At 45.8% G+C, this 27578-nt stretch overlaps 1 pseudogene; it reads right to left on the bottom strand.

The window, feature by feature from the left end:
• Positions 1-2602: 2602 nt before the first annotated feature.
• LOC115416649 (uncharacterized) lies at positions 2603-23583 on the bottom strand (annotated as a pseudogene).
• Positions 23584-27578: the final 3995 nt, after the last annotated feature.

Consider the following 27578-nt stretch of genomic DNA (forward strand, 5'->3'; position numbering starts at 1 on the left):
CTTCTGTTTTTTTTTTTTCCTGGATGCACTAATGGAGCTGCTGTGTCCACGGTGGACGAGTGGCCAAAGCCCCGCCTCCAGCTCCGCCTCCACAGTGGGTCTGACCTTGAACATCATCCAGTCTCATCACGCTGAGGTTGATAGATGATGCAGCTAAAGGGCGCTGACCACAGCCAATCCAGAGGCTCAAAGGGCGGGACCAAGGGTGCCAAAACACACCAGGAAGAAAGGAGGAGGTGTGTCCACGCCAAAATAATTACATAAATGAAAACCACCAGGATCAAAATGAACAAAATAAACAACTGAACCAGCAAAATAATCCAAGAAAATGAACAAAAAAACAAAATATCAACAAAAACAACCTGAATATTATCAAAATGATCAAGAATTCAAATGACGTTAATGAAATAATCAACAAAAATAACAATAAATGATAAAAATAATCAACAGAATGTATAAATAATACAAATGAAAGAGCCAAATATCACACAAAAGTAAAGCCCACAAAGTATCCATGACTTTTCTAAAGTTCACAGCGTTCATTTACTGGATAAAAACTGGACGTGTTCCACCTTAAACGTCTCAGATGTGACAAAAAAGTCAAATATCCACCTGTTTTGTCTTCCGCTTTGTGTCCACCTTGACGTCATCGTGATCCTGCAGAGAGGGGAATCCCAGAGGGAACCCCACCTGCAGACCCTGTTTATACTCATTTGCATATTTAAATGTGGGCGTGGAGAGGGAGGAGTCAGGTACTCCAACATATGCGCTCAATTCCAGCTGATTGGGATGAATAAAGGAAATGTGCTTGGATTCAGGCGTACGCACAGTTTTATACATCTGGATTTTTTTGTGCATATGGACTTTTCTGGATTTGGGCGTACGTCAGGTTTACGTATGAAATCCACACAAGTCTGTGAACGTGAGGACCCTGATGTTTTGAAAATGACAGGAAGTGTACGTCTGACGTCACAACGTATGTACGAACTCCGAAAGAAATACAAACAGTTGACGTAAACCAGGGTTAGGATTATCGCATTTATGAAGTGACTGTAAACGCAACACATATGATTACAATTATCGGATTACTCCTTGATATCAGATTACTCTCAGATATCGGATTACTATGGTCATGTAAATGGGCTGAATGACGATAACGTGAATGTGTTAAAGGGTTTCGTCCGTCCGTCCTCTTCATCCATCGGTCCTCTCCATCCTCTTTGTCCTCTCTGTCCATCCTTTGTCTTTGTCCGTCCACTTTGTCTGTCCGTCGTCTTAGTCTGTCCTCTCCATCCTCTTCGTCCGTCCATCCGTCCTCTCCGTCCATCCTTCGTCGCAGGTTTTCCTCTAAAGTCTTTAATCTTGGTTTGTTCGAACTGTTTCTGTGTGTTTTCAGTTGTGAATGTTCAGGTCGACGCCTTTGGAATCGATGTATTTATTCATATATTTATTAATTTATTTCAATTTTAGTAGAAACAAATGTCTGTCTTTAATGTTTGGTCCAATAAAGGTTGACTTTCTGAACCGTGTCCTTGTTCGTCCACTCTGTCACTGTCTGCCGTTTGTCTTCAGTAGTTTCCTGTTCGACGTCACCTTCATCTCTTTTCGCTCGTTTCCTCCTCATTCTGCGACCCATCGTTGACCCCGACCTTCACTTTGGTTTCTTCATCTGGTTTGAATTGAAATTCGATTCTTCAACATCCAACAGTTTTGTCCAAATATGATCAATGAACCTTTAAAACTTTAGGTCAAAGAAATATAATCATAATTTCATTTTCAGTCATGGATCCACTAAACACCAACTTTACAAAAATCCGTCATCGTGACAGATTTACTGACACCCCCCCCCCCCCCCCCCATTATTATGGGCATTATGGGCTTTCATTTGGTGCCATGACCTTTGACCTTCAGTGACCTGGTCAAACAAATGTCAATTAATGTCTGTAAATTTGGGACGGACGCACATGGGGGAGGGGCTAATGATCAGACTGAACCTGCACTTCAGTTTGTGTCCAATGTTCTTTTAACCTGTTAATTACAGTAATTAACGTTAAAAACAGAGGAACACTCAGCAGACTGTGTTTCCCAGAACAGATATATTTGACACAAACGGAGCTACATTCATACGGACACACACACATTCATACAAATACATGTCCATTTATCTGGGTTTTCCTTTATTAAAAAAAGCCGTTTGATCGATTATTACTCGTTATACTGTGTTATAGCGTTAGGGGGCGGGGTCACTGTTAAAAAGCATGCACTTCCACTGTGGGCGTGGCCACAGAAAAGGAGCTCCACCACGTCAGAGGCAGCTGTCAATCAACCTGACGCAGCCAACGGACGGCGGTTCTGACGTGATGACCCTCCTCCCAAACGCTAACAGACAATTGGGCTGTCATGTCGCCGTGGACGCGTCTGTCCTGCGCTGAGTTTGTTTTTAACCAGGCCCCGCCTTTTCCTTTTGTGTTTTTTTTTGAGAACTTCCTGTGGGTTTGTTTGACTGTCTTTGGTCCAAATGTTCGAAAGTCCTCACCGAGGACACGCCTCCTCATGTGTCCTCTGTTTCATTTGTCCCATCATGGTTCTCGTCTCCAGGTGGGGTAAATATTTTCGGGGTGGGGTGGGTGGGTGTTGGATTAGAATATCTTGATGGATTACTCAAGTATTTTTGTCCTCAGTCTTTTGCCGAGTTCTGAGTCTCAGTTGGTTACCACGACGACGATGGACCCGTCCTCCGCCTCCTCATCCTTCCCCTCCAGTGACCGGATGACGCACGGTGTGACGTCCGGCGGTGTCCTTTCGGCGAGCGTCTCGGCGGTCTGCGGCGGCGGTCCCGGGCTGGAGCCCTGGGTGGACGAGCTGGGGGGGGGCATCCTCCCCAGCGGGACGGGGTCAGGAGCAGCAGGGTTCAGGTTCCAGGTTAAGGTCACCTCCTCCACCTGAGGAGACAAGAGGGACAGGTGTTAACGCCCAGTGAGTCCAACTGACGACAGAGGAAAGGACACGAGACTGGTGTACAGGTGTGGTACAGGTGTAGTACAGTGTGGTACAGGTGTAGTACAGGTGTGGTACAGGTTGGTACAAGTGTAGTGGTGGTGGTACAGGTGTAGTACAGGTTGGTACAGGTGTGGTACAAGTGTAGTACAGGTGTGGTACAGGTGTGGTACAAGTGTAGTACAGGTTGGTACAGGTGTGGTACAGGTGTAGTACAGGTGTGGTACAGGTGTGGTACAAGTGTAGTACAGGTGTGGTACAGTGTAGTACAGGTGTGGTACAGGTGTGGTACAAGTGTAGTACAGGTGTGGTACAGGTGTGGTACAAGTGTAGTACAGGTGTGGTACAGGTGTAGTACAGTGTAGTACAGGTGAGTAGTAGTACAGGTGTGGTACAGGTGTGGTACAGGTGTAGTACAGGTGTGGTACAGGTGTGGTACAAGGGTAGTACAGGTGTGGTACAGTGTGGTACAAGTGTTACAGTGGTACAGGTGTAGTACAAGTGTAGTACAGGTGTAGTACAGGTGTAGTACAGGTGTAGTACAGGTGTAGTACAGAGTTAGTACAGGTGTAGTACAGGTGTAGTACAGGTGTAGTACAGGTGTAGTACAGGTGTAGTACAGGTGTAGTACAGGTGTAGTACAGGTGTAGTACAGTGTAGTACAGGTGTAGTACAGGTGTCGTACAGGTGTAGTACAGGTGTAGTACAGGTGTATAGTACAGGTGTGTGGACAGGTGTGGTACAGGTGTCGTACAGGTGTGGTACAGGTTGTACAGGTGTAGTAGCAGTACAGGTGTGGTACTAGTTTGGTACAGGTGTCGTACAGGTATGGTACAGGTGTGGTACAGGTGTAGACAGGTGTGGTACAGGTGTAGTACAGGTGTAGTAGTACAGGTGTGGTACAGGTGTCGTACAGGTATGGTACAGGTGTGGTACAGGTGTAGTACAGGTGTGGTACAGGTGTAGTACAGGTGTAGTAGTAGTACAGGTGTGGTACAGGTATGGTACAGGTGTGGTACAGGTGTAGTACAGGTGTGGTACAGGTGTGGTACAGCCGTAGTACAGGTGTGGTACAGGTGTAGTACAGGTGTAGTAGTAGTACAGGTGTGGTACAGGTGTAGTAGTAGTACAGGTGTAGTACAGGTGTGGTACAGGTGTAGTAGTAGTACAGGTGTAGTACAGGTGTAGTACAGTTGTAGTACAGGTGTAGTAGTACAGGTGTAGTACAGGTGTGGTACAGGTGTAGTAGTGGTACAGGTGTGGTAAAGGTGTAGTAGTACAGGTTAGTACAGGTGTGGTACAGGTGTGGTACAGCGTAGTACAGGTGTGGTACAGGGTAGTACAGGTGTTAGTAGTAGTACACGGTGTGTACAGGTGTAGTAGTAGTACAGGTGTGGTACAGGTGTAGTAGTAGTACAGGTGTAGTACAGTAGTAGTACAGGTGTAGTAGTAGTACAGGTGTGGTACAGGTGTAGTAGTACAGTTGTAGTCCAGGTGTAGTCCAGGTGTAGTAGTAGTACAGGTGTAGTAACAGGTGTGGATCAGGTGTAGTAGTGGTACAGGTGTGGTACGGTTGTAGTAGTAGTACAGGTGTTTACAGGTGTGGTACAGGTGTAGTAGTAGTACAGGTGTGGTACAGGTGTAGTAGTAGTACAGGTGTGGTACAGGTGTGGTACAGTGTAGTACAGGTGTAGTACAGGTGTGGTACAGGTGTAGTACAGTTGTAGTACAGGTGTAGTAGTACAGTTGTAGTCCAGGTGTAGTACAGGTGTAGTAGTACAGGTGTAGTACAGGTGTAGTACAGGTGTAGTACAGTTGTAGTACAGGTGTAGTAGTACAGGTGTAGTACAGGTGTAGTACAGGTGTAGTACAGGTGTAGTACAGGTGTAGTAGTAGTACAGGTGTAGTACAGGTGTGGTACAGGTGTGGTACAGGTGTAGTAGTAGTACAGGTGTGGTACAGGTGTGGTACAGGTGTAGCACAGGTGTAGTACAGGTGTAGTAGTAGTACAGGTGTAGTACAGGTGTGGTACAGGTGTAGTACAGGCATAGTACAGGTGTAGTACCTTGGTCAGCTCCTCCTCCTCCTCTTGGTACTGATCCTGGGTTCCTTCAGATTCTGGTTCTGGTTCTTCTCCGACCGTTTCTACACCCATGTCAGCCATGGCTGCAGTCAGCTGTCCCACCACCTCCACCTGTAAACAGGGAAACTCCACTCAGAGCTCCGCCCCCTCAGCTGTCCTGGAGGAGGAGCAGCTGCAGGTTCTGGGACCGTTGGACCGAACCAGTGCATGGTACCATCAGAACCTCATGTGGAACCGGTTATTCCCACAGGTTCAGGAAGAACCTTCTAGTATTTGTTAGAATCAGCTGATTCTGTTTTCAGAGCCATGAGTCTCAACTTTTCAACTTCAACAGAAACATTGATGTTGATTTGTTTTTCATTTTTACGTCACTGATGAGACCGGTTTCATGTCTGTTTACATCTGTCCACGTCTGTCCACGTCTGTCCACGTCTGTTTACGTCTGTCCACGTCTGTTTATGTCTGTCCACGTCTGTTTACGTCTGTTTATGTCTGTCCACGTCTGTTTACGTCTGTTTACGTCTGTTTATGTCTGTCCACGTCTGTTTACGTCTGTCCACGTCTGTTTACGTCTGTTTACGTCTGTTTATGTCTGTCCACGTCTGTTTACGTCTGTTTACGTCTGTCCACGTCTGTTTATGTCTGTCCACGTCTGTTTACGTCTGTCCACGTCTGTCCACGTCTGTTTACGTCTGTTTATGTCTGTCCACGTCTGTTTACGTCTGTCCACGTCTGTTTACGTCTGTTTACGTCTGTTTATGTCTGTTTACGTCTGTCCACGTCTGTTTATGTCTGTTTACGTCTGTCCACGTCTGTTTACGTCTGTTTACGTCTGTCCACGTCTGTTTACGTCTGTCCATGTCTGTCCACGTCTGTTTACGTCTGTCCACGTCTGTTTACGTCTGTCCACGTCTGTTTACGTCTGTTTACGTCTGTCCACGTCTGTTTACGTCTGTTTATGTCTGTTTACGTCTGTTTACGTCTGTTTACGTCTGTCCATGTCTGTCCACGTCTGTTTACGTCTGTCCACGTCTGTTTATGTCTGTCCACGTCTGTTTACATCTGTCCACGTCTGTTTACGTCTGTTTACGTCTGTTTATGTCTGTTTACGTCTGTTTACGTCTGTTTATGTCTGTTTACGTCTGTCCACGTCTGTTTACGTCTGTCCACGTCTGTTTACGTCTGTTTACGTCTGTTTATGTCTGTTTACGTCTGTTTACGTCTGTTTATGTCTGTTTACGTCTGTCCACGTCTGTTTACGTCTGTTTACGTCTGTTTATGTCTGTTTACGTCTGTCCACGTCTGTTTACGTCTGTTTACGTCTGTCCACGTCTGTCCACGTCTGTTTACGTCTGTCCACGTCTGTTTACGTCTGTTTACGTCTGTTTATGTCTGTTTACGTCTGTCCACGTCTGTTTACGTCTGTTTACGTCTGTTTACATCTGTCCACGTCTGTCCACGTCTGTTTACGTCTGTCCATGTCTGTTTACGTCTGTTTACGTCTGTCCACGTCTGTTTACGTCTGTTTATGTCTGTTTACGTCTGTCCACGTCTGTTTACGTCTGTCCACATCTGTCCACGTCTGTTTACGTCTGTCCACGTCTGTTTATGTCTGTTTACGTCTGTTTACGTCTGTCCACGTCTGTTTACGTCTGTCCACATCTGTCCACGTCTGTTTACGTCTGTCCACGTCTGTTTACGTCTGTTTACGTCTGTTTATGTCTGTTTACGTCTGTCCACGTCTGTTTACGTCTGTCCACGTCTGTTTATGTCTGTTTACGTCTGTCCACGTCTGTTTACGTCTGTCCACGTCTGTTTACGCCTGTTTACGTCTGTCCACGTCTGTTTACGTCTGTTTATGTCTGTTTACGTCTGTTTACGTCTGTCCACATCTGTTTACGTCTGTCCCACGTCTGTTTATGTCTGTTTACGTCTGTTTACGTCTGTCCACGTCTGTCCACGTCTGTTTACGTCTGTCCACGTCTGTCCACGTCTGTTTACGTCTGTCCACATCTGTCCACGTCTGTTTACGTCTGTTTACGTCTGTTTATGTCTGTTTACGTCTGTCCACGTCTGTTTACGTCTGTCCACATCTGTCCACGTCTGTTTACGTCTGTCCACGTCTGTTTACATCTGTCCACGTCTGTTTACGTCTGTTTACGTCTGTCCACATCTGTCCACGTCTGTTTACGTCTGTCCACGTCTGTCCACGTCTGTTTACGTCTGTCCACGTCTGTTTATGTCTGTTTACGTCTGTTTACGTCTGTTTATGTCTGTCCACGTCTGTTTACGTCTGTTTACATCTGTCCACGTCTGTTTACGTCTGTCCACGTCTGTCCACGTCTGTTTACGTCTGTCCACGTCTGTTTATGTCTGTTTACGTCTGTTTACGTCTGTCCACGTCTGTTTACGTCTGTCCACGTCTGTCCACGTCTGTTTATGTCTGTTTACGTCTGTTTACGTCTGTCCACGTCTGTTTACGTCTGTCCACATCTGTCCACGTCTGTTTACGTCTGTCCACGTCTGTTTATGTCTGTTTACGTCTGTTTACGTCTGTTTATGTCTGTCCACGTCTGTTTACGTCTGTTTACGTCTGTCCACATCTGTCCACGTCTGTTTATGTCTGTCCACGTCTGTCCACGTCTGTTTACGGTCTGTCCACGTCTGTCCACGTCTGTTTACGTCTGTCCACGTCTGTTTACGTCTGTCCACGTCTGTCCACGTCTGTTTAGTCTGTTTAAGTCTGTTTACGTCTGTCCACGTCTGTCCACGTCTGTTTATGTCTGTTTACGTCTGTTTACGTCTGTTTACGTCTGTCCACATCTGTCCACGTCTGTTTATGTCTGTTTACGTCTGTTTACGTCTGTCCACGTCTGTCCACGTCTGTTTATGTCTGTTACGTCTGTTTACGTCTGTTTACGTCTGTTTACGTCTGTCCACATCTGTCCACGTCTGTTTATGTCTGTTTACGTCTGTCCACGTCTGTTTACGTCTGTCCACGTCTGTTTATGTCTGTTTACGTCTGTTTACGTCTGTCCACGTCTGTCCACGTCTGTTTATGTCTGTTTATGTCTGTTTACGTCTGTTTACGTCTGTCCACGTCTGTTTACGTCTGTCCACGTCTGTTTACGTCTGTCCACATCTGTCCACGTCTGTTTCCGTCTGTCCACGTCTGTCCACGTCTCATGTCTGTCTCTGTCTCAAAGGTCAAAGGTCAGACTAATAATAAACGTGAACTTCAGGTCAAATCTTTTTTTTTTTTAATGGTCATGTGCACCGGTTCTGTCCATCGACCCCGTTAGTCATGTGTCACGGTAAAAGACGGACACTGGACTGTCTCTTTTGTCCCCGGTTCTGCATCTGGAACGTCACAGAGAAAAGGCAGACGCGTCTACAGGCGTCCGATCCAAACACCTGGAGCTGCAAACACATGACACTGAAGACCACAACCCTCCATGTCCACCACGTCCTCCAGGTCCACCATCTCCACCATGTCCTCCACAGGCCGGCGTGCAGAGCTGTGGGACGGCTCCATGCACAGGCCCGGTCCGCCTCTGTCTCCTACCTGTCCGCCGTCCCTGGACCCTTCAGTGACTGTGTTAGACCTGAAACAGAACCCACACAACAGGACAGGGACACACACTGGTACCAGTCCACACAACGGTTCACAGAACCGGAGGAACACACTGGAAGGGAAGAGTTGGCTGCAAAAAGGAAAGTACCTCAGTGTTGAATTATTAAAGAACCCGGTTCTGGATCCAGAGAACCTTCATGAAGACCGTTTCCTCCAGGATCAGATGGAGAACACTACAACTGCCAACAATGGAGTAGAGAACCACCCAGAACCAGCTAGAACCACCAACAACCACCTAGGACTACCTAGGACTGCCTACAACCACCAAGAACCCCCCAGAACCATCTAAAAATCCCCTAGTACCATCTAGAACCCACAGAGAACCTGTCTAGACCCACCGAGAACCACCCAGAACACCCTGGTACCACCTAGAACACCTGAGAACCCCCCAGAACTACCTAGAACCCATCGAGTACCACCGAGAACTACCAAGAACCACCTAGAACTACCTAAAAACTGCTTAGAACACACCTAGTACCACCGAGAACTGACCTAAAACTAGGTGTGACCTGTATCCAATCTGTTAAAGACACCTGAACAGCACTAATCTGACCCGGACCACTTTTACTTGTGGTCCCATATCTGACCCGGACCACTTTCACATGTGGTCCTAAATCTGACCTGGACCACTTTCACATGTGGTCCCATATCTGACCCGGACCACTTTCACATGTGGTCCTAAATCTGACCTGGAACCACTTTCACATGTGGTCCCATATCTGACCCGGACCACTTTCACATGTGGTCCCATATCTGACCCGGACCACTTTCACATGTGGTCCTAAATCTGACCTGGACCACTTTCACATGTGGTCCTAAATCTGACCTGGACCACTTTCACATGTGGTCCCATATCTGACCCGGACCACTTTCACATGTGGTCCCATATCTGACCCGGACCACTTTCACATGTGGTCCTAAATCTGACCTGGACCACTTTCACATGTGGTCCTAAATCTGACCTGGACCACTTTCACATGTGGTCCCATATCTGACCCGGACCACTTTCCACATGTGGTCCGGGTCAGATAAAGGACAGGAGGTCAGAGTCTGTGTCGGCAGACGTCTGTGTCCCTGGGTGACTCGGTTTTGGTCAGAACCAGGCTCGGTTCTTTGGGCCTGAGGCGGGTCTTACCTGGTGGGCGTCGACCTGAGCGCCCCCCACAGGTCGGCGAGGCGGGGGTGTGTGGGCGGGCCCAGGCTGTGGATGGTGCTGTTGGGCGTGGCCTGTAGGGAGTGGGAGGCACTGTGGAGCCGGTGTTCCAGAGACTGGAAGGACAAACGGGGTCAGAAACACAGGGGAGGAGCCAGAGGGGTGTGTGGGCGTGGCTGTGGGCGGGGCTCTGACCTGCTGTTGCTGTTGGTACTGCAGGAGCTGCTGCTGCTGGTAGTGGTGGAACTACTGGAGCTGCTGGAGCTGCTGGAGCTGCTGGAGCTGACTGTGCTGCTGCAGGCTCAGCTTGGGCCTGGTGCCCCTGCGGTACCCGCCCACCGGAGGACTCGTAGCCTTCGCCGGGCGTCGCCCCAGCCCCGCTGCCGCCGCCGCCTGGAACAGGTCAGATACAGTGTGTTAACGCCATCAAACGCAGCGCCCGCCGCTCCTGTCCAACAGGACAGAGGTTGGACCGGCTTCGGTATCAGTCAGTGTCCCGTCCGTGACGGTGTTGATCCAATAAGAAACAAATTCAGAATCTGAAGTTCTGAGGACACGAAGGAGGACGGACACACGTTTGTCTGACATTAACAAATATGAATATGAGGTACACGTTTAAATCTACATTCATACAAATACTTAAGTAGTAGATTTTGTTTTTGTCACTTGTCATTTTTTCACTATTTTACTCAATTTTTGTTTGGTTTTCTTTTTTTTTTTTCAAAATTTTACTGACTTTTATTTGGTTTTGTTCATTTTGTACATTTCATACATTTTATATTTGGTTTTGTTAATTGTTTTCAAAATTTTACTGAATTTTTATTTGGTTTCTTGCATTTTGTACATATTTCATACATTTTAATTTGGTTTTCTTCATTTTTTTCAAATGTTATTGCATTTTATTTGGTTTTGTACATTTTGTACATTATTACACAACTTTTTTTGTTTCTTTCATTTTGTACATTATTCATTAAAGTTTAATTTAATTTAGTTTGTTCGTTTTGTTCATTATTTCATTTTTTAAAAATGGTTTTTGTTTCATTCTGTACATTATCTCATTAGTTTTTATTTGGTTTTGTTCATTTGTACATTATTCATTAATTTTATTTGATTTTGTTTTTTTTTTTAATTTAGTGAATTTTTGTTTGGGTTTTGTTCTTTTTGTAATTTGAGTGAATTTTTGTTTTGGTTTTGTTAATTTGTTCATTATTTCATTAACTTTGTTTTTCGGTTTTCGTCATTACCTCTGCCGAGGAGGTTCATTTTCATCTGGGTTGTTTGTCTGTTAACAAGATAACTCAAAAAGTTATGGCGGATTTGGATAAAGTTTTCAGGAAATGTTGGTCTGGAGGTCTGCGCTCTCCAAGTGCTTTCTAGGTTTTTCAGTGTTTTGGTTTCACAGGTGTATATTTTCTGTCTTCCTTACTCATTAGTTTTGCGTTATGCTTCTGTCAACTGTGACATTTCCCCACAGTGGGATGAATACAGTCTACCTCTTCTAAAAATGTGTAAATAACATGGATTCTTCTTCTAACAGCGCCAGTAACAGTCCCTTGGTGTGTCTTTGTGTGTGGGCGTGGACAGGCGCGTCAGTGGGCGTGGACAAGGAGCATCGGCGGGCGTGGACAGGAGCGTCAGTGGGCGGATCTGAGTCGAACCTGCAGCCATGATGTAGGAGCCTGCGGCCGGGGAGGCCACACCCGAGGGTTGGCTGGTGATGGGGTCCCAGGCGTCGGACGAGGACAGACAGTACAGACCCTGGGACACATAGGTATGAGGCCAGACGTCTGCAGAGGAGTGGTGGAGGACCTGGTCTGGACAGACAGAAGGACAGATGGACAGAGGGTCAAAGGGACGAGGCCTCAGAGGACAGGACTAACACAACCTGCCACGTCACATGGATCCAAGAAAACACACATTCATTAATTTGTTTCTTCTTTCATTCATCCTGTCTGTTTTTCTCCTCAGTCTCAGGTTCATTAATGACCACGTTTACATCCACACTAATACACACAGTGTGTGTGTGTGTGTGTGTGTGTGTGTGTGTGTGTGGTTGATGAAGCCTGTTAATGAACACTGTCCTCATGTGACCCTCAGGTCTCACCGTCTGTTACCACTGGAACTTGAACACATCAAACCAGCCCTCAAATGGTTCTGGACGACGAGGCCAAGTGGTCACTACGGCCGCTGAGGTCAGCTGGTCTGGGGTCAGCTGGTCTGGGGTCAGCTGGTCCATATCTTGCTCCTTTCTCGTCCTTTTGCTCTCTTTTTTCTTCTGATGTGCTCCTCAGCTGAAGTGTCGTGGAACCAGCTGAGGCTCCAAACACTGACCAGGATCAGTGTGTGTTTCCAGAAAACTGTTTGTGTTCTATTCAGCCAACATTTGACCGTCTTCACTGTCATTTTTTGCCTCAGTTTGTGAGCGGTGTGTGCAGACCGTGGCTGAATCAGGTCATTTTGGTTCTGGTTCCTGTTGTGATGTTCCACTGTAGGGTTCGTCACTCAGATGTTTCCACTGGTGTCTGTGGCTGTGACGGCAGTGTGCTGCAGCTGCAGCTGTGTGTCCGTCCTCTAAAAGTCCTTTACAGCTGCTCACCACAGCAACTGACGGAGCTATTTTTAGATCCAACAGCCTCTGATTTTCCAAACATAAACCCCGGTTTCCAGCAGGGCCGGTCTGAGGTGGGTCCACACGGACCATAGAGGGTCTGAGGTGGGTCCACACGGACCACAGAGGGTCTTGAGGTGGGTCCACACAGACCACCAAGCAGAGCCACTCAGACCCGATCAGCCATGCAGCTCCATGATTTAGGGAAGGAGCGGTGTTTGTTCAGCTGATGTGGAGGCGGTTACCCGTGGAGGCGGTTACCGTGGCGTCCTCCATGTTTTCCTCTGTATCTGCAGCTGAACTAATGGCAGCATTAGAGGATAATGTTACTAAAGGGGACTAAAGGGAGGGATCATTAGCTAACCCTCCTTGCTGTCCAGGTGAGTATATTAAACACACTTTAACCCTCTGCTGTCCAGGTGATGTAGTATTCAACACACTTTAACCCTCTGCTGTCCAGGTGAGTATATTAAACACACTTTAAACCCTCTGCTGTCCAGGTGAGATATTAAACACACTTTAACCCTCTGCTGTCCAGGTGAGTATATTAAACACACTTTAACCCTCCGCTGTCCAGTGAGTATATTAAACACACTTTAACCCTCCGCTGTCCAGGTGAGTATATTAAACACACTTTAACCTCCGCTGTCCAGGTTGAGTATATTAAACACACTTTAACCCTCCGCTGTCCAGGTGAGTATATTAAACACACTTTAACCCTCTGCTGTCCAGGTGAGTATATTAAACACTTGGTCCCTCTGCTGTCCAGGTGAGTATATTAAACACACTTTAACCCTCTGGTGTCCAGGTGAGTATATTAAACACACTTTAACCCTGTGGTGTCCAGGTGAGTATATTAAACACACTTTAACCCTCTGCTGTCCAGGTGAGTATATTAAACACTTTAACCCTCTGCTGTCCAGGTGAGTATATTAAACACACTTTAACCCTGTGGTGTCCAGGTGAGTATATTAAACACACTTTAACCCTGTGGTGTCCAGGTGAGTATATTAAACACACTTTAACCCTCTGCTGTCCAGGTGAGTATATTAAACACACTTTAACCCTCTGCTGTCCAGGTGAGTATATTAAACACACTTTAACCCTCCGGTGTCCAGGTGAGTATATTAAACACACTTTAACCCTCTGCTGTCCAGGTGAGTATATTAAACACACTTTAACCCTCTGCTGTCCAGGTGAATATATTAAACACACTTTAACCCTCTGCTGTCCAGGTGAGTATATTAAACACACTTTAACCCTCTGCTGTCCAGGTGAGTATATTAAACACACTTGGTCCCCTCTGCTGTCCAGGTGAGTATATTAAACACCTTTAACCCTGTGGTGTCCAGGTGAGTATATAAACACACTTTAACCCTGTGGTGTCCAGGTGAGTATATTAAACACACTTTAACCCTCTGCTGTCCAGGTGAGTATATTAAACACACTTGGTCCCCTCTGCTGTCCAGGTGAGTATATTAAACACACTTAACCCTGTGGTGTCCAGGTGAGTATATTAAACACACTTTAACCCTGTGGTGTCCAGGTGAGTATATTAAACACACTAACCCTGTGGTGTCCAGGTGAGTATATTAACACACTTTAACCCTCCGCTGTCCAGGTGAGTATATTAAACACACTTTAACCCTCTGCTGTCCAGGTGAGTATATTAACACACTTTAACCCTCTGCTGTCCAGGTGAGTATATTAAACACACTTGGTCCCCTTGCTGTCCAGGTGAGTATATTAAACACACTTTAACCCTGTGGTGTCCAGGTGAGTATATTAAACACACTTTAACCCTCTGGTGTCCAGGTGAGTATATTAAACACACTTTAACCCTGTGGTGTCCAGGTGAGTATATTAAACACACTTTAACCCTGTGGTGTCCAGGTGAGTATATTAAACACACTTTAACCCTGTGGTGTCCAGGTGAGTATATTAAACACACTTTAACCCTGTGGTGTCCAGGTGAGTATATTAAACACACTTTAACCCTGTGGTGTCCAGGTGAGTATATTAAACACACTTTAAACCTGTGGTGTCCAGGTGAGTATATTAAACACACTTTAACCCTGTGGTGTCCAGGTGAGTATATTAAACACACTTGGTCCCCTCAGACCCCTGTGGTTTTTCTAGGTGTTTGTGGTTGTGTGGTGCGTTCAGGTGTGTTGAACCCCGGTCCGTTCGGTTAGTCGGGTTCAGATCTCATACCTCTGCTGGTGATGCTCTCCTGGTTGACCTCGCTGAGGTGGGCCACGCTGCCATGGGCGGAGCCGGCGCCCAGACTCTCCCCTCCATGGAGTTCCATCCGAACAGAGTGGCCTCTGATGGCGAACTGCTGCATGATCCCTGAAAACACAGCACAGGGACTGACTTAGACCGGGTTTAGAACAGGTTTAGAACGGGTTTAAACCAGGTTTAGAACAGGTTTAGAACAGGTTTAGAATGGTTTAGACCGGGTTTAAACCGGGTTTAGAACAGGTTTCGACCGGGTTTAGAACAGGTTTAGAACGACTTTAGACCGGGTTTAGAACAGGTTTAGAACGGGTTTAAACCAGGTTTAAACCGGGTTTAGAACAGGTTTAGAGCGGGTTTAGAACAGGTTTAGAACAAGTTTAGAGCGGGGTTTAAACTGGGTTTAGAACAGGTTTAGACCGGTTTAGAACAAGTTTCGACCGGGTTTAGAACAGGTTTAGAATGACTTTAGACCGGGTTTAAACTGGGTTTAGAACAGGTTTAGACCGGGTTTAGAACAGGTTTCGACCGGGTTTAGAACAGGTTTAGAATGACTTTAGACCGGGTTTAAACCGGGTTTAGAACAGGTTTAGAACGGGTTTAGAACAGGTTTAGAACAGGTTTAGACCAGGTTTAACCGGGTTTAGAACAGGTTTAGAACGACTTTAGACTGGGTTTAAACCGGGTTTAGAACAGGTTTAGAACGGGTTTAGAATGAGTTTAGACCGGGTTTAAACCGGGTTTAGAACAGGTTTAGAGCGGGTTTAGAACAGGTTTAGAATGATTTTAGAGCGGTTTAAACTAGGTTTAGAACAGGTTAGACCAGGTTTAGAACAGGTTTCGACCGGTTTAGAACTGGTTTAGAATGAGTTTAGACCGGGTTTAAACCGGGTTTAGAACAGGTTTAGAGCGGGTTTAGAACAGGTTTAGAGCGGGTTTAGAACAGGTTTAATGAGTTTAGAGCGGGTTTAAACTGGGTTTAGAACAAGTTTAGACCGGGTTTAGAACAGGTTCAGTAGGTTCATACATTCATGGGTTCGTACGTTCGTAGGTTCATACATTCATGAGTTCGTACGTTCGTAGGTTCATACATTCATGGGTTCGTAGGTTCGTGGGTTCGTACGTTCGTAGGTTCATACATTCATTCATACATTCATGGGTTCGTACGTTCCTATGTTCGTGGGTTCGTACGTTCGTAGGTTCATACATTCATGGGTTCGTATGTTCGTGGGTTCGTACGTTCGTAGGTTCATACATTCATGGGTTCGTATGTTCGTGGGTTCGTACGTTCGTAGGTTCATACATTCATGGGTTCGTATGTTCGTGGGTTCGTACGTTCGTACATTCATGGGTTCGTATGTTCGTTGGTTCGTACGTTCGTAGGTTCATACATTCATGGGTTCGTACATTCGTGGGTTTGTACATTCGCAGGTTCATACATTCATGGGTTTGTACGTTCGTATGTTCGTGGGTTCGTACGTTCGTAGGTTCGTACATTCATGGGTTCGTACATTCGTATGTTCGTACGTTCGCAGGTTCGTACGTTCGCAGGTTTGTGGGTTCATACATTCGCAGGTTCGTATGTTCGTACATTCATGGGTTCGTACATTCGCAGGTTTGTACATTCATGGGTTCGTACATTCACAGGTTTGTCGGTGCATACATTCGCAGTTTCGTTCGTTCGCAGGTTCGTACATTCATGGGTTTGTATGTTCGTGGGTTCGTACGTTCGCAGGTTTGTGGGTTCGTATGTTCGTAGGTTCGTGGGTTCGTACGTTCGCAGGTTCATACATTCATGGGTTCGTATGTTCGTGGGTTCGTAGGTTCGTACGTCCACAGGTTCGTGGGTTCGTATGTTCACAGGTTTGAGGGTTCGTACATTTGTAGGTTCGTACATTCGTAGGTTTGTACATTTATGGGTTCGTACGTTCGTAGGTTTGTACATTCATGGGTTCGTATGTTCGTAGGTTTGTACATTCATGGGTTCGTACGTTCGTAGGTTTGTACATTCATGGGTTCGTACGTTCGTAGGTTGTACATTCATGGGTTCGTATGTTCGTAGGTTTGTACATTCATGGGTTCGTACATTCGTAGGTTTGTACATTCATGGGTTCGTACGTTCGTAGGTTTGTACATTCATGGGTTCGTACGTTCGTAGGTTTGTACATTCATGGGTTCGTACGTTCGTAGGTTTGTACATTCATGGGTTCGTACGTTCGTAGGTTTGTACATTCATGGGTTCGTACGTTCGTAGGTTTGTACATTCATGGGTTCGTACGTTCGTAGGTTTTACATTCATGGGTTCGTACGTTCGTAGGTTTGTACATTCATGGTTCGTACGTTCGTAGGTTTGTACATTCATGGGTTCGTACTTCGTAGGTTTGTACATTCATGGTTCGTACTTTTGTGGGTTCGTATGTTTGTGGGTTCTTGGGTTGGTGGAATCTCACCTGCGGCGAAGCGCGCCTCCTTCTCGCCGTCGCTCAGGTCGCTGTAGGCGTCGTTCTCCATCCTCCTCTCCTTCTCCCTCTGCAGGTTGCTAAGCCCCGCCCCTCCCATGGGCCCCGCTGACGGCTTGCCCCAGCTCTGCCACTCGATCATGTGAGCGACGCGGCCCTGGGCCATGGCGGTGGGTTTGGTCACCTTATCCTTCATGGAGCGGGTCACGCCTACAGCGGGTACGTAGACACACACACGCACGCACATACCACACATACACACACACACACACCACTGTCACACCTTCTGACCTCCATGCTGACCGCTGTCGGGATCAGATGGCAGCGTGACCACAGGTGGACATGAGTGTGTGATGGAGGCGGAGCTGTGGATGCAGTGGGTGGAGCTGTGGGTGCAGTGGGCGGAGTTGTGGATGCAGTGGGCGGAGCTGTGGATGCAGTGGGTGGAGTTGTGGATGCACTGGGCGGGCCATGGATGCTGATGATGACCTGTGGATGGCTGATGAGTCTGTAGATGAATGAGGCTGTGATTGGACGGTTTCATGTATGAACCCTTTAAAGGCCAGTGTGTCTGCGTCAAACACAGCAGACACAACAGAACCAGACCACACTGGACTGAAACAGTACGAAGCACACAGAAGCACCACACTGCACCAGGTGGACTCTGTTTCCCAGCATGCCTGTGGACATGTGTGAGGTAAAGTAAGGAAGTGCACTTACTTTAGTGTCTTTGAACTCAAAGATCTGAACGACTCCATCAATGACTCCTCCAATGTGTCTGTCATTGACGTCTGCTGTTGGAATTAATGGTGGGAGGGGGGGGGGGGGCCATGTTGGTTCCAAGCTCCCCTCCTCCGGCTCCGACTGAAGTCGACTGTTAAGCTCCAGCCCTTAAAGGCTGGAGGTGGTTCTGTGTTTGTGCAGTGTGTCACATGGACGTTTGACCCGAAGAAGCAGATCCAGAACCAGAACTGGAGAGCAGGGGGGCAAACATACGGCCCACAGACCCAAAGGGGGCAAACATACGACCCACAGACCCAAAGGGGGCAAACATACGGCCCACAACCCAAAGGGGGGCAAACATACGACCCACAGACCCAAGGGGGCAAACATACGACCCACAGACCCAAAGGGGGCAAACATACGGCCCACAGACCCAAAGGGGGCAAACATACGACCCACAGACCCAAAGGGGGGCAAACATACGACCCACAGACCCAAAGGGGGCAAACATACGACCCACAGACCCAAAGGGGGCAAACATACAGCCCACAGACCCAAAGGGGGGCAAACATACGACCCATGCACCCCCCCCTCCCTTTGTTTCTGCTTCACTTCAACACCAAACGACCATGTGATGTTGACTGGAACAAACCAAGAAATACCACTGACTGGGACGACGCAGCTGGAGCCTGGACAGACCTGGACCTGGACCTGGACCTGGAGCCAACATGGGGCGGTTTTACCATGTAGCAGCACAGACACACACCTGACACACCTGACAGAGAGGACTTAGCCAGGGCGCCGATCCCATAGGTGTTGGTGGACTTCCTCTTCAGACGAGGCAGGATGGACGTGGTGTCTTCCATGGACAACTGAGGACACACAGACACGACAGACGGACGGAACAGAAGACACAGACGACAGAGGAGGACAGAAGAAAACAGGTGAAACCAGAGTGGTACAGAAAACACACTTACAACACTTCCACAGACTCCCACTGGACAAAATGAAGGACCAAATATGGACATCCTTCCTCTGGTTCTGGAGGCGGGGCCAATAGTTCCAAACATTCAACGTACCACCGTCTGAACCCATTCCTTTGTATTTGTGCTGATCTACCAACTGCAGCTCTAAGGTGACCAGATATGGTTCTGTACATGTGTGGACAGTGTCAGTTCTACAGGGACTGAATCGACCGTCACTAGACAAAAAAACCCAAAAACAACAGTTTGACAAATTAAAAATGAATCAGACCCACTAGTTCAACAACTCAAACTGAAGGGACACGAATTCATGGATGTGTCCAAAAAATAGAGTAAAATAATGAAGAAATGAATAAAAATAGAGTAAAATAATGAAAAAATGAACAAAGTAATAATGAAAAAATGAACAAAAACTGAGTAAAATAATAAAAAAATGAAAAAAACAAAGTAAAATAAAAACTAAAAAAACCATCATCTGGTCCAGTCTATTTCCTGTATCAGTGTCATTTCTGTTTAAATTCTGTTTTCTTTGGTCTGTGTTTGGATCCATTTACATCTGATCCAACTGTTCTGTTGGGTTTTCAGCTGTAGTCCATATGGAACCACTAGAACTACAATGATGGAGGTTCACATGGAACCACTAGAACTACAATGATGGAGGTTCACATGGAACCACTAGAACTACAATGATGGAGGTTCGAAGGGAGGGGATCGTTAGTCCAAATGTGGTTCTGTGGGTTGGACTGGAGTTGTTCTCTTCAACCTGCTGGTGTTGACTTTAGTTTGTCAGCTTAGGTCATGTGATCATTAGTGTCATTTACTCTGGGGGGGTTGGGGGTCGATGATGGACAAAGGGGTAGTGACACCAAGCATAGAAGGAGAATTAAACAGAGACACTTACATTGATTCCTTCCCAGGAAAACTCTGCACGGCCATGCTGGGGGGGGGGGGGGGGGGGGGGGGGGGGGGGGGGGGGGGGGGGGGGGGGGGGGGGGGGAAAGGGGGGGGGTGCAAGGGGGGGGGGTCACATATAACCATTCTGTATACCACATAAACATAATACCAAATACTTATAATAACAACAACAATATCTATGTATGTTTATTTAATGATCATTTGATATATTTGGCGAGTACATATTATACAGAGGGCTGTTTTCATTTGACTTGTGTTTAATACTGTTTATATGTGGTGTGTGGTGTGTGTGTGTTATATATTGATATAATTGATATAATTGATAGAGATGTTGCTGTTTGTGTGTGTGATCGTCCTGAACAGGTCATGTGACAGCTGCAGACATGATGTGTCCACAGATTTATGTGGTTCTATCCTGGTCCGTTCCTGACCCTGGTCCGTTTGACCTCTGACAGAAGAACCTGAAGCTGATTGGATCCTGATGGAACACATTAAAGACACTTTACCTGATCTCCATCTTTGCGCACCGGCACCGCATCGGCCGCTAAAAAAACCAGAAGAAAAACACATTAGTTGGAGTCCTCAGGTTGAAGGAGACAGTGGATGGACGGTGCTCTTTGACTTCATATTTCTTGGTTTCGTTTCATGGACTATGGATCGATTCGGCGCTCGCTGCCAGCCCCGCCCACCACTGAAGGGAGCACAGCTGATCGACAGCCGAGCCTAAAAATAGCTCAGCCTTCAGCGCAGACTTAAGCTTCCCTCCAAATCAATATCAGTAACCCCTCAGAGGCCTGGGGGGGGGGGGGGTACAGTTCATCTGCTCTGAAGAACCACGTCTGTATCCTGTAAGTCTGTCCTATATTTGGTTTAGTTTAGTTTAGTTCAGTCCAATCTGATCTGAAACAGGTCGGACCGGTCCAATCAGAACAGTGGAAACAGTCACATGACCAGAAAACGTTTACATCTGCAAAAACAAATGTCAACAGCAGGAACAAACTGAAATGTCTGAATAAACCAGGGTCATGTGACCAATTTCAGCCTGTTTAGGATTTATACATGTGCATTCTGTTGTACAGACGAACATTCAAGAACACGCAACATTTAAGAACCACAGAACATTAAGAACACAGAATATTTAAGAACCTTGGAACATTTAAGAACACAGAACATTTAAGAACATAGAATATTTAAGAACATAGAACATTTAAGAACACACAGAACTATAAGAACACAGAATATTTAGAACACTTGGAACATTTAAGAACACAGAACATTTAAGAACATAGAATATTTAAGAACATAGAACATTTAAGAACCACAGAACATATAAGACACAGAATATTTAAGAACACTTGGAACATTTAAGAACACAGAACATTTAAGAACATAGAATATTTAAGAACATAGAACATTTAAGAACACACAGAACATATAAGAACACAGAATATTTAAGACACTTGGAACATTTAAGAACACAGAATTTAAGAACATAGAATATTTAAGAACATAGAACATTTAAGAACACACAGAACATATAAGAACACAGAATATTTAAGAACACTTGGAACATTTAAGAACACAGAACATTTAAAACATAGAATATTTAAGAACATAGAACATTTAAGAACACACAGAACATATAAGACAAAATATTAAGAACACTTGGAACATTTAAGAACACAGAACATTTAAGAACATAGAATATTTAAGACATAGAACATTTAAGAACACACAGAACATATAGAACTAGAATATTTAAGAACACTTGGAACTTTAAGAACACAGAACATTTAAGAACATAGAATATTTAAGAACATAGAACATTTAAGAACACACAGAACATATAAGAACACAGAATATTTAAGAACACTTGGAACATTTAAGAACACAGAACATTTAAGACATAGAATATTTAAAACATAGAACATTTAAGAACACACAGAACATATAAGAACACAGAATATTTTAAGAACACTTGGAACATTTAAGAACATAGAACATTTAAGAACATAGAATATTTAAGAACACACAGAACATTTAAGACATAGAACATTTAAGAACATAGAATATTAAGAACATAGAACATTTAAGACACACAGAACATTTAAGAACACAGAACATTTAAGAACATAGAACATTTAAGAACATAGAATATTTAAGAACCCAGAACATTTAAGAACATAGAACATTTAAGAACATAGAATATTTAAGAACATAGAACATTTAAGAACACAGAACATTTAAGAAACACAGAACATTTAAGACACAGAACATTTAAGAACATAGAACATTAAGAACATAGAATATTTAAGAACACACAGAACATTTAAGACATAGAACATTTAAGAACATAGAAATTTAAGAACATAGAACATTTAAGAACACACAGAACGAACCAGAATATTTAAGAACACTTGGAACATTTAAGAACACAGAACATTTAAGAACATAGAATATTTAAGCATAGAACATTTAAGACACGAACATATAAGAACACAGAATATTTAAGAACACTTGGAACATTTAAGAACATAGAACATTTAAGAACATAGAATATTTAAGAACACACAGAACATTTAAGAACATAGAACGTTTAAGAACACAGAACATTTAAGAACACACAGAACATTTAAGAACACAGAACATTTAAGAACATACACAACATTTAAGAACACAGAACATTTAAGAACACACAGAACATTTAAGAACACAGAACATTTAAGAACACAGAACATTTAAGAACACACAGAACATTTAAGAACACACAACATTTAAGAACACAGAACATTTAAGAACATACAGAACATTTAAGAACACACAGAACATTTAAGAACACAGAACATTTAAGAACACAAAGGGTGGGTTGGTCTTAGCTCAGGGGTCGTATGTTTGACATGTGTGGTAGGTGGTGTCAGTAACTCCCTTAGACCTGTTCACAGTAAACCCTGAGTTTTCTCACAGGTGTTGAGTCCGTTCATTTAGCAGGACTACACCGTCATGGGTCCCAGGTGGACTACACCGTCATGGGTCCCAGGTGGACTACACCGTCATGGGTCCCAGGTGGACTACACCGTCATGGGTCCCAGGTGGACTACACCGTCATGGGTCCCAGGTGGACTACACCGTCATGAGTCCCAGGTGGACTAAGCCTAACCCTACAGAGGCTCATGCTGGTTCTTCTCTTCAGGTCCAACTGGACTGAACCGGACTGTGGAACCATCTGTGAAGACACTGACCTTTGAGCTAAAGGTCACTGGTGTTTGAACCACCAACCCCTGTTCTTGTCCATGACCTTCAGTACTTGACAGGATGTATGTGGACCAGGTAAAGTGGACAGAACTGCACACAGAACCTGCAGAAGCTCATCTAGAACTGTTCCTGGTCTGAATGAACCACATGAGGCTTTGGTTTGGAGACGTTCAGACACAAAAACAGAAAATGAAAATCAGGAAAAAGGCTCCAAGAAAAACAGGAAGTGACCAGGGGTTGAAGACTGTCCGAGCTCCGCCTCCTCCTGAAGTCTGTCCCTATTTGACCTTTGACCAGTGTTTGTTCGTCCAGGACGTACAGGGTTAACAGCTGTAGAGCTCAAAGGTCAGAGGTCATCTGTCTCATTCTACTGTTCTTCATTCCTTCTAATATGTGACCATTTACCTGCAGTCAGGACTCAGGGCTTAAAGGGTTCATATGTGAACCCTTTTGTTCTTTAAGGCGTGTTCTGCTGCCGACCTGAGGAGGAGTTAAAGTCACCTGACAGAACGTCCATGGGAAACGGAGGCGTTACCATGACGACCAGGAAACACTATGGAGGGACTGATGAAAACCAGAGGACGAAGACAGGACAGAAAAGACAGCACACACACACACACACACACACACACACACACACACACACACACCATCCATCCTGTATTCATCTCTGTTTTATTTTTTCATCTTCTGCCTTTTCTGTTTCAGTCTGTTTCAGTCTGTTTCAGTCTGTTTCAGTGCTCTTTTCTGTTTCAGTCTGTTTCAGTCTGTTTCAGTGCTCTTTTCTGTTTCAGTCTGTTTCAGTCTGTTTCAGTCTGTTTCAGTGCTCTTTTCTGTTTCAGTCTGTTTCAGTCTGTTTCAGTCTGTTTCAGTGCTCTTTTCTGTTTCAGTCTGTTTCAGTCTGTTTCAGTGCTCTTTTCTGTTTCAGTCTGTTTCAGTCTGTTTCAGTGCTCTTTTCTGTTTCAGTCTGTTTCAGTGCTCTTTTCTGTTTCAGTCTGTTTCAGTGCTCTTTTCTGTTTCAGTCTGTTTCAGTCTGTTTCAGTGCTCTTTTCTGTTTCAGTCTGTTTCAGTCTGTTTCAGTGCTCTTTTCTGTTTCAGTCTGTTTCAGTGCTCTTTTCTGTTTCAGTCTGTTTCAGTGCTCTTTTCTGTTTCAGTCTGTTTCAGTCTGTTTCAGTGCTCTTTTCTGTTTCAGTCTGTTTCAGTCTGTTTCAGTGCTCTTTTCTGTTTCAGTCTGTTTCAGTCTGTTTCAGTGCTCTTTTCTGTTTCAGTCTGTTTCAGTGCTCTTTTCTGTTTCAGTCTGTTTCAGTCTGTTTCAGTCTGTTTCAGTGCTCTTTTCTGTTTCAGTCTGTTTCTGTCTGTTTCAGTCTGTTTCAGTGCTCTTTTCTGTTTCAGTCTGTTTCAGTCTGTTTCAGTCTGTTTCAGTCTGTTTCAGTGCTCTTTTCTGTTTCAGTCTGTTTCAGTCTGTTTCAGTCTGTTTCAGTGCTCTTTTCTGTTTCAGTCTGTTTCAGTCTGTTTCAGTGCTCTTTTCTGTTTCAGTCTGTTTCAGTCTGTTTCAGTGCTCTTTTCTGTTTCAGTCTGTTTCAGTGCTCTTTTCTGTTTCAGTCTGTTTCAGTCTGTTTCAGTCTGTTTCAGTGCTCTTTCTGTTTCAGTCTGTTTCAGTGCTCTTTTGTTTCAGTCTGTTTCAGTCTGTTTCAGTCTGTTTCAGTGCTCTTTTCTGTTTCAGTCTGTTTCAGTCTGTTTCAGTCTGTTTCAGTGCTCTTTTCTGTTTCAGTCTGTTTCAGTCTGTTTCAGTGCTCTTTTCTGTTTCAGTCTGTTTCAGTCTGTTTCAGTGCTCTTTTCTGTTCAGTCTGTTTCAGTCTGTTTCAGTTCTCTTTTCTGTTTCAGTCTGTTTCAGTCTGTTTCAGTGCTCTTTCTGTTTCAGTCTGTTTCAGTCTATTTTTCAGTCTGTTCTTCGGTCTGTTTCAGTCTGTTTTTCAGCCTGTTTCTGTTTCAGCCTGTTTCAGTCTGTTTCTGTTTCAGTCTGTTTCAGTCTATTTTTCAGTCTGTTTCAGTGCTCTTTTCTGTTTCAGTCTGTTTCAGTCTGTTTCAGTGCTCTTTTCTGTTTCAGTCTGTTTCAGTCTGTTTCAGTGCTCTTTTCTGTTTCAGTCTGTTTCAGTGCTCTTTTCTGTTTCAGTCTGTTTCAGTCTGTTTCAGTCTGTTTCAGTGCTCTTTTCTGTTTCAGTCTGTTTCAGTCTGTTTCAGTCTGTTTCAGTGCTCTTTTGTCAGCTGTTTCAGTCTGTTTCAGTCTGTTTCAGTGCTGTTTCTGTTTCAGTCTGTTTCAGTCTATTTTTCAGTGCTCTTTTCTGTTTCAGTCTGTTTTTCAGTCGTTTCAGTCTGTTTCAGTGCTCTTTTCTGTTTCAGTCTGTTTCAGTCTGTTTCAGTCTGTTTCAGTGCTCTTTTCTGTTTCAGTCTGTTTCAGTCTGTTTCAGTGCTCTTTTCTGTTTCAGTCTGTTTCAGTCTGTTTCAGTGCTCTTTTCTGTTTCAGTCTGTTTCAGTCTGTTTCAGTCTGTTTCTGTTTCAGTCTGTTTCAGTCTGTTTCAGTCTGTTTCAGTGCTCTTTTCTGTTTCAGTCTGTTTCAGTCTGTTTCAGTCTGTTTCAGTGCTCTTCATTGCAGTTGAATCCAGGTCATCTCTCAGTTGGAGCTCACACTGACTCACTCATGTTGTTTAGAGTCAGATTCTCCGTTAGTCAGCGACACACAAACACCATCCATCATCCATCCACTGGATCCAGCAGTCAAGGGGTCAATGGTGGGGTCACGGTGGGGTCACGGTGGGGTCACCTGAGGTCCCACAGACTCAACAGAAAACATGGCAGCTGTGGTGATGCTGGTGTTTGGTTGAATTTTTTTACATCTGGAGTAAACCCAGTTGTGCCGTCCATCTGTATGAACAGACCATGGATCAAACAGAAGAAAGGAGACGGTCCCTGAACGCATCATTTTGACCATTTAATAATGAGTCTGTCATTCAACAGTCACCCTGAGTTCAACAGACGGTTCTGTCTGGAATAATGAATATGAACACAGACTGGAGCTGAGCTTTGGGTTTGATCTGAGGTTTCAGGTTCTGACTGTGGTTCTGAACTCTGATCCCAGCCGGACAGATGTGGACTCTAAACTGAACCTTGGGCTCCTGTTTCCGTTCGGGGCTGGGTCCATGTGTGTAAAAATCCCGGGGCAGGACTCGGCTGGATCCGTTCAGATGACCGCACATCGGACATGAGCGGCGTTCTCCAACCGCCGTTTATTTGTGGAAACGGACCAAACCCAGAGGCTGCTCTTCATCCTCATCCTCATCCTTTGTGACAGATGAAACCAAACAGAAGTTTCGCTTTCACGCCCACAGGTCACTTTACTTCTCACATGACGCAAATATTGACAAACGGTCGCGAATCGACTTCACACTGAAGATCCACGTACGGAACAGACAGGATGTAAACCAACGACGTCTGTGTGAACGCATCCAGCATCTGAGCCCCTAACCCAGGGGGGAGGGGGGGGGGGGGCAAACATACAGCCCCTGGGCCAAAACCCCCAAAGGGTCCAGCCCCCCACCAAAGGGTCCAGCCCCCCACCAAAGGGTCCAGCCCCGCCCACCAAAGAGTCCAATCCCACCCACCAAAGGGTCCAGCCCCGCCCCCAAAGGGTCCAATCCCACCCACCAAAGGGTCCAGCCCCCCCACCAAAGGGTCCAGCCCCGCCCACCAAAGAGTCCAATCCCACCCACCAAAGGGTCCAGCCCCGCCCACCAAAGGGTCCAGCCCCGCCCACCAAAGAGTCCAATCCCACCCACCAAGGGTCCAGCCCCGCCCACCAAAGGTCCAGCCCCGCCCACCAAAGGGTCCAGCCCCACCCACCAAAGGGTCCAGCCCCGCCCACCAAAGAGTCCAATCCCACCCACCAAGGGTCCAGCCCCGCCCACCAAAGGGTCCAGCCCCGCCACCAAAAGTCCAATCCCACCCACCAAAGGGTCCAGCCCGCCCACCAAAGGGTCCAGCCCACCCACCAAAGAGTCCAATCCCACCACCAAAGGGTCCAATCCCACCCACCAAAGGGTCCAATCCCACCCACCAAAAGTCCAATCCCACCCACCAAAGAGTCCAATCCCACCCACCAAAGGTCCCCCGCCCACCAAAGGGTCCAGCCCCCCCACCAAAGAGTCCAATCCCACCCACCAAAGGGTCCAGCCCCACCCACCAAAGATCCAATCCCACCCAGCAAAGGGTCCAGTCTCACCCACCAAAAAATCCAATCCCACCCACCAAAGGGTCCAATCCCACCCACCAAAAAGTCCAATCCCACCCACCAAAGGGTCCAGCCCCGCCCACCAAGGGTCCAGCCCCACCCCCAAAGAGTCCAATCCCACCCAGCAAAGGGTCCAGTCTCACCCACCAAAAATCCAATCCACCCCCAAAGGGTCCACCCACCCACCAAAGGGTCCAATCCCACCCACCAAAGGGTCCAGCCCCGCCCACCAAAGGTCCAGCCCCGCC

The sequence above is a fragment of the Sphaeramia orbicularis genome, unplaced genomic scaffold (genome assembly GCF_902148855.1).
Source record: "Sphaeramia orbicularis unplaced genomic scaffold, fSphaOr1.1, whole genome shotgun sequence".
Classification (NCBI taxonomy): domain Eukaryota; kingdom Metazoa; phylum Chordata; class Actinopteri; order Kurtiformes; family Apogonidae; genus Sphaeramia; species Sphaeramia orbicularis.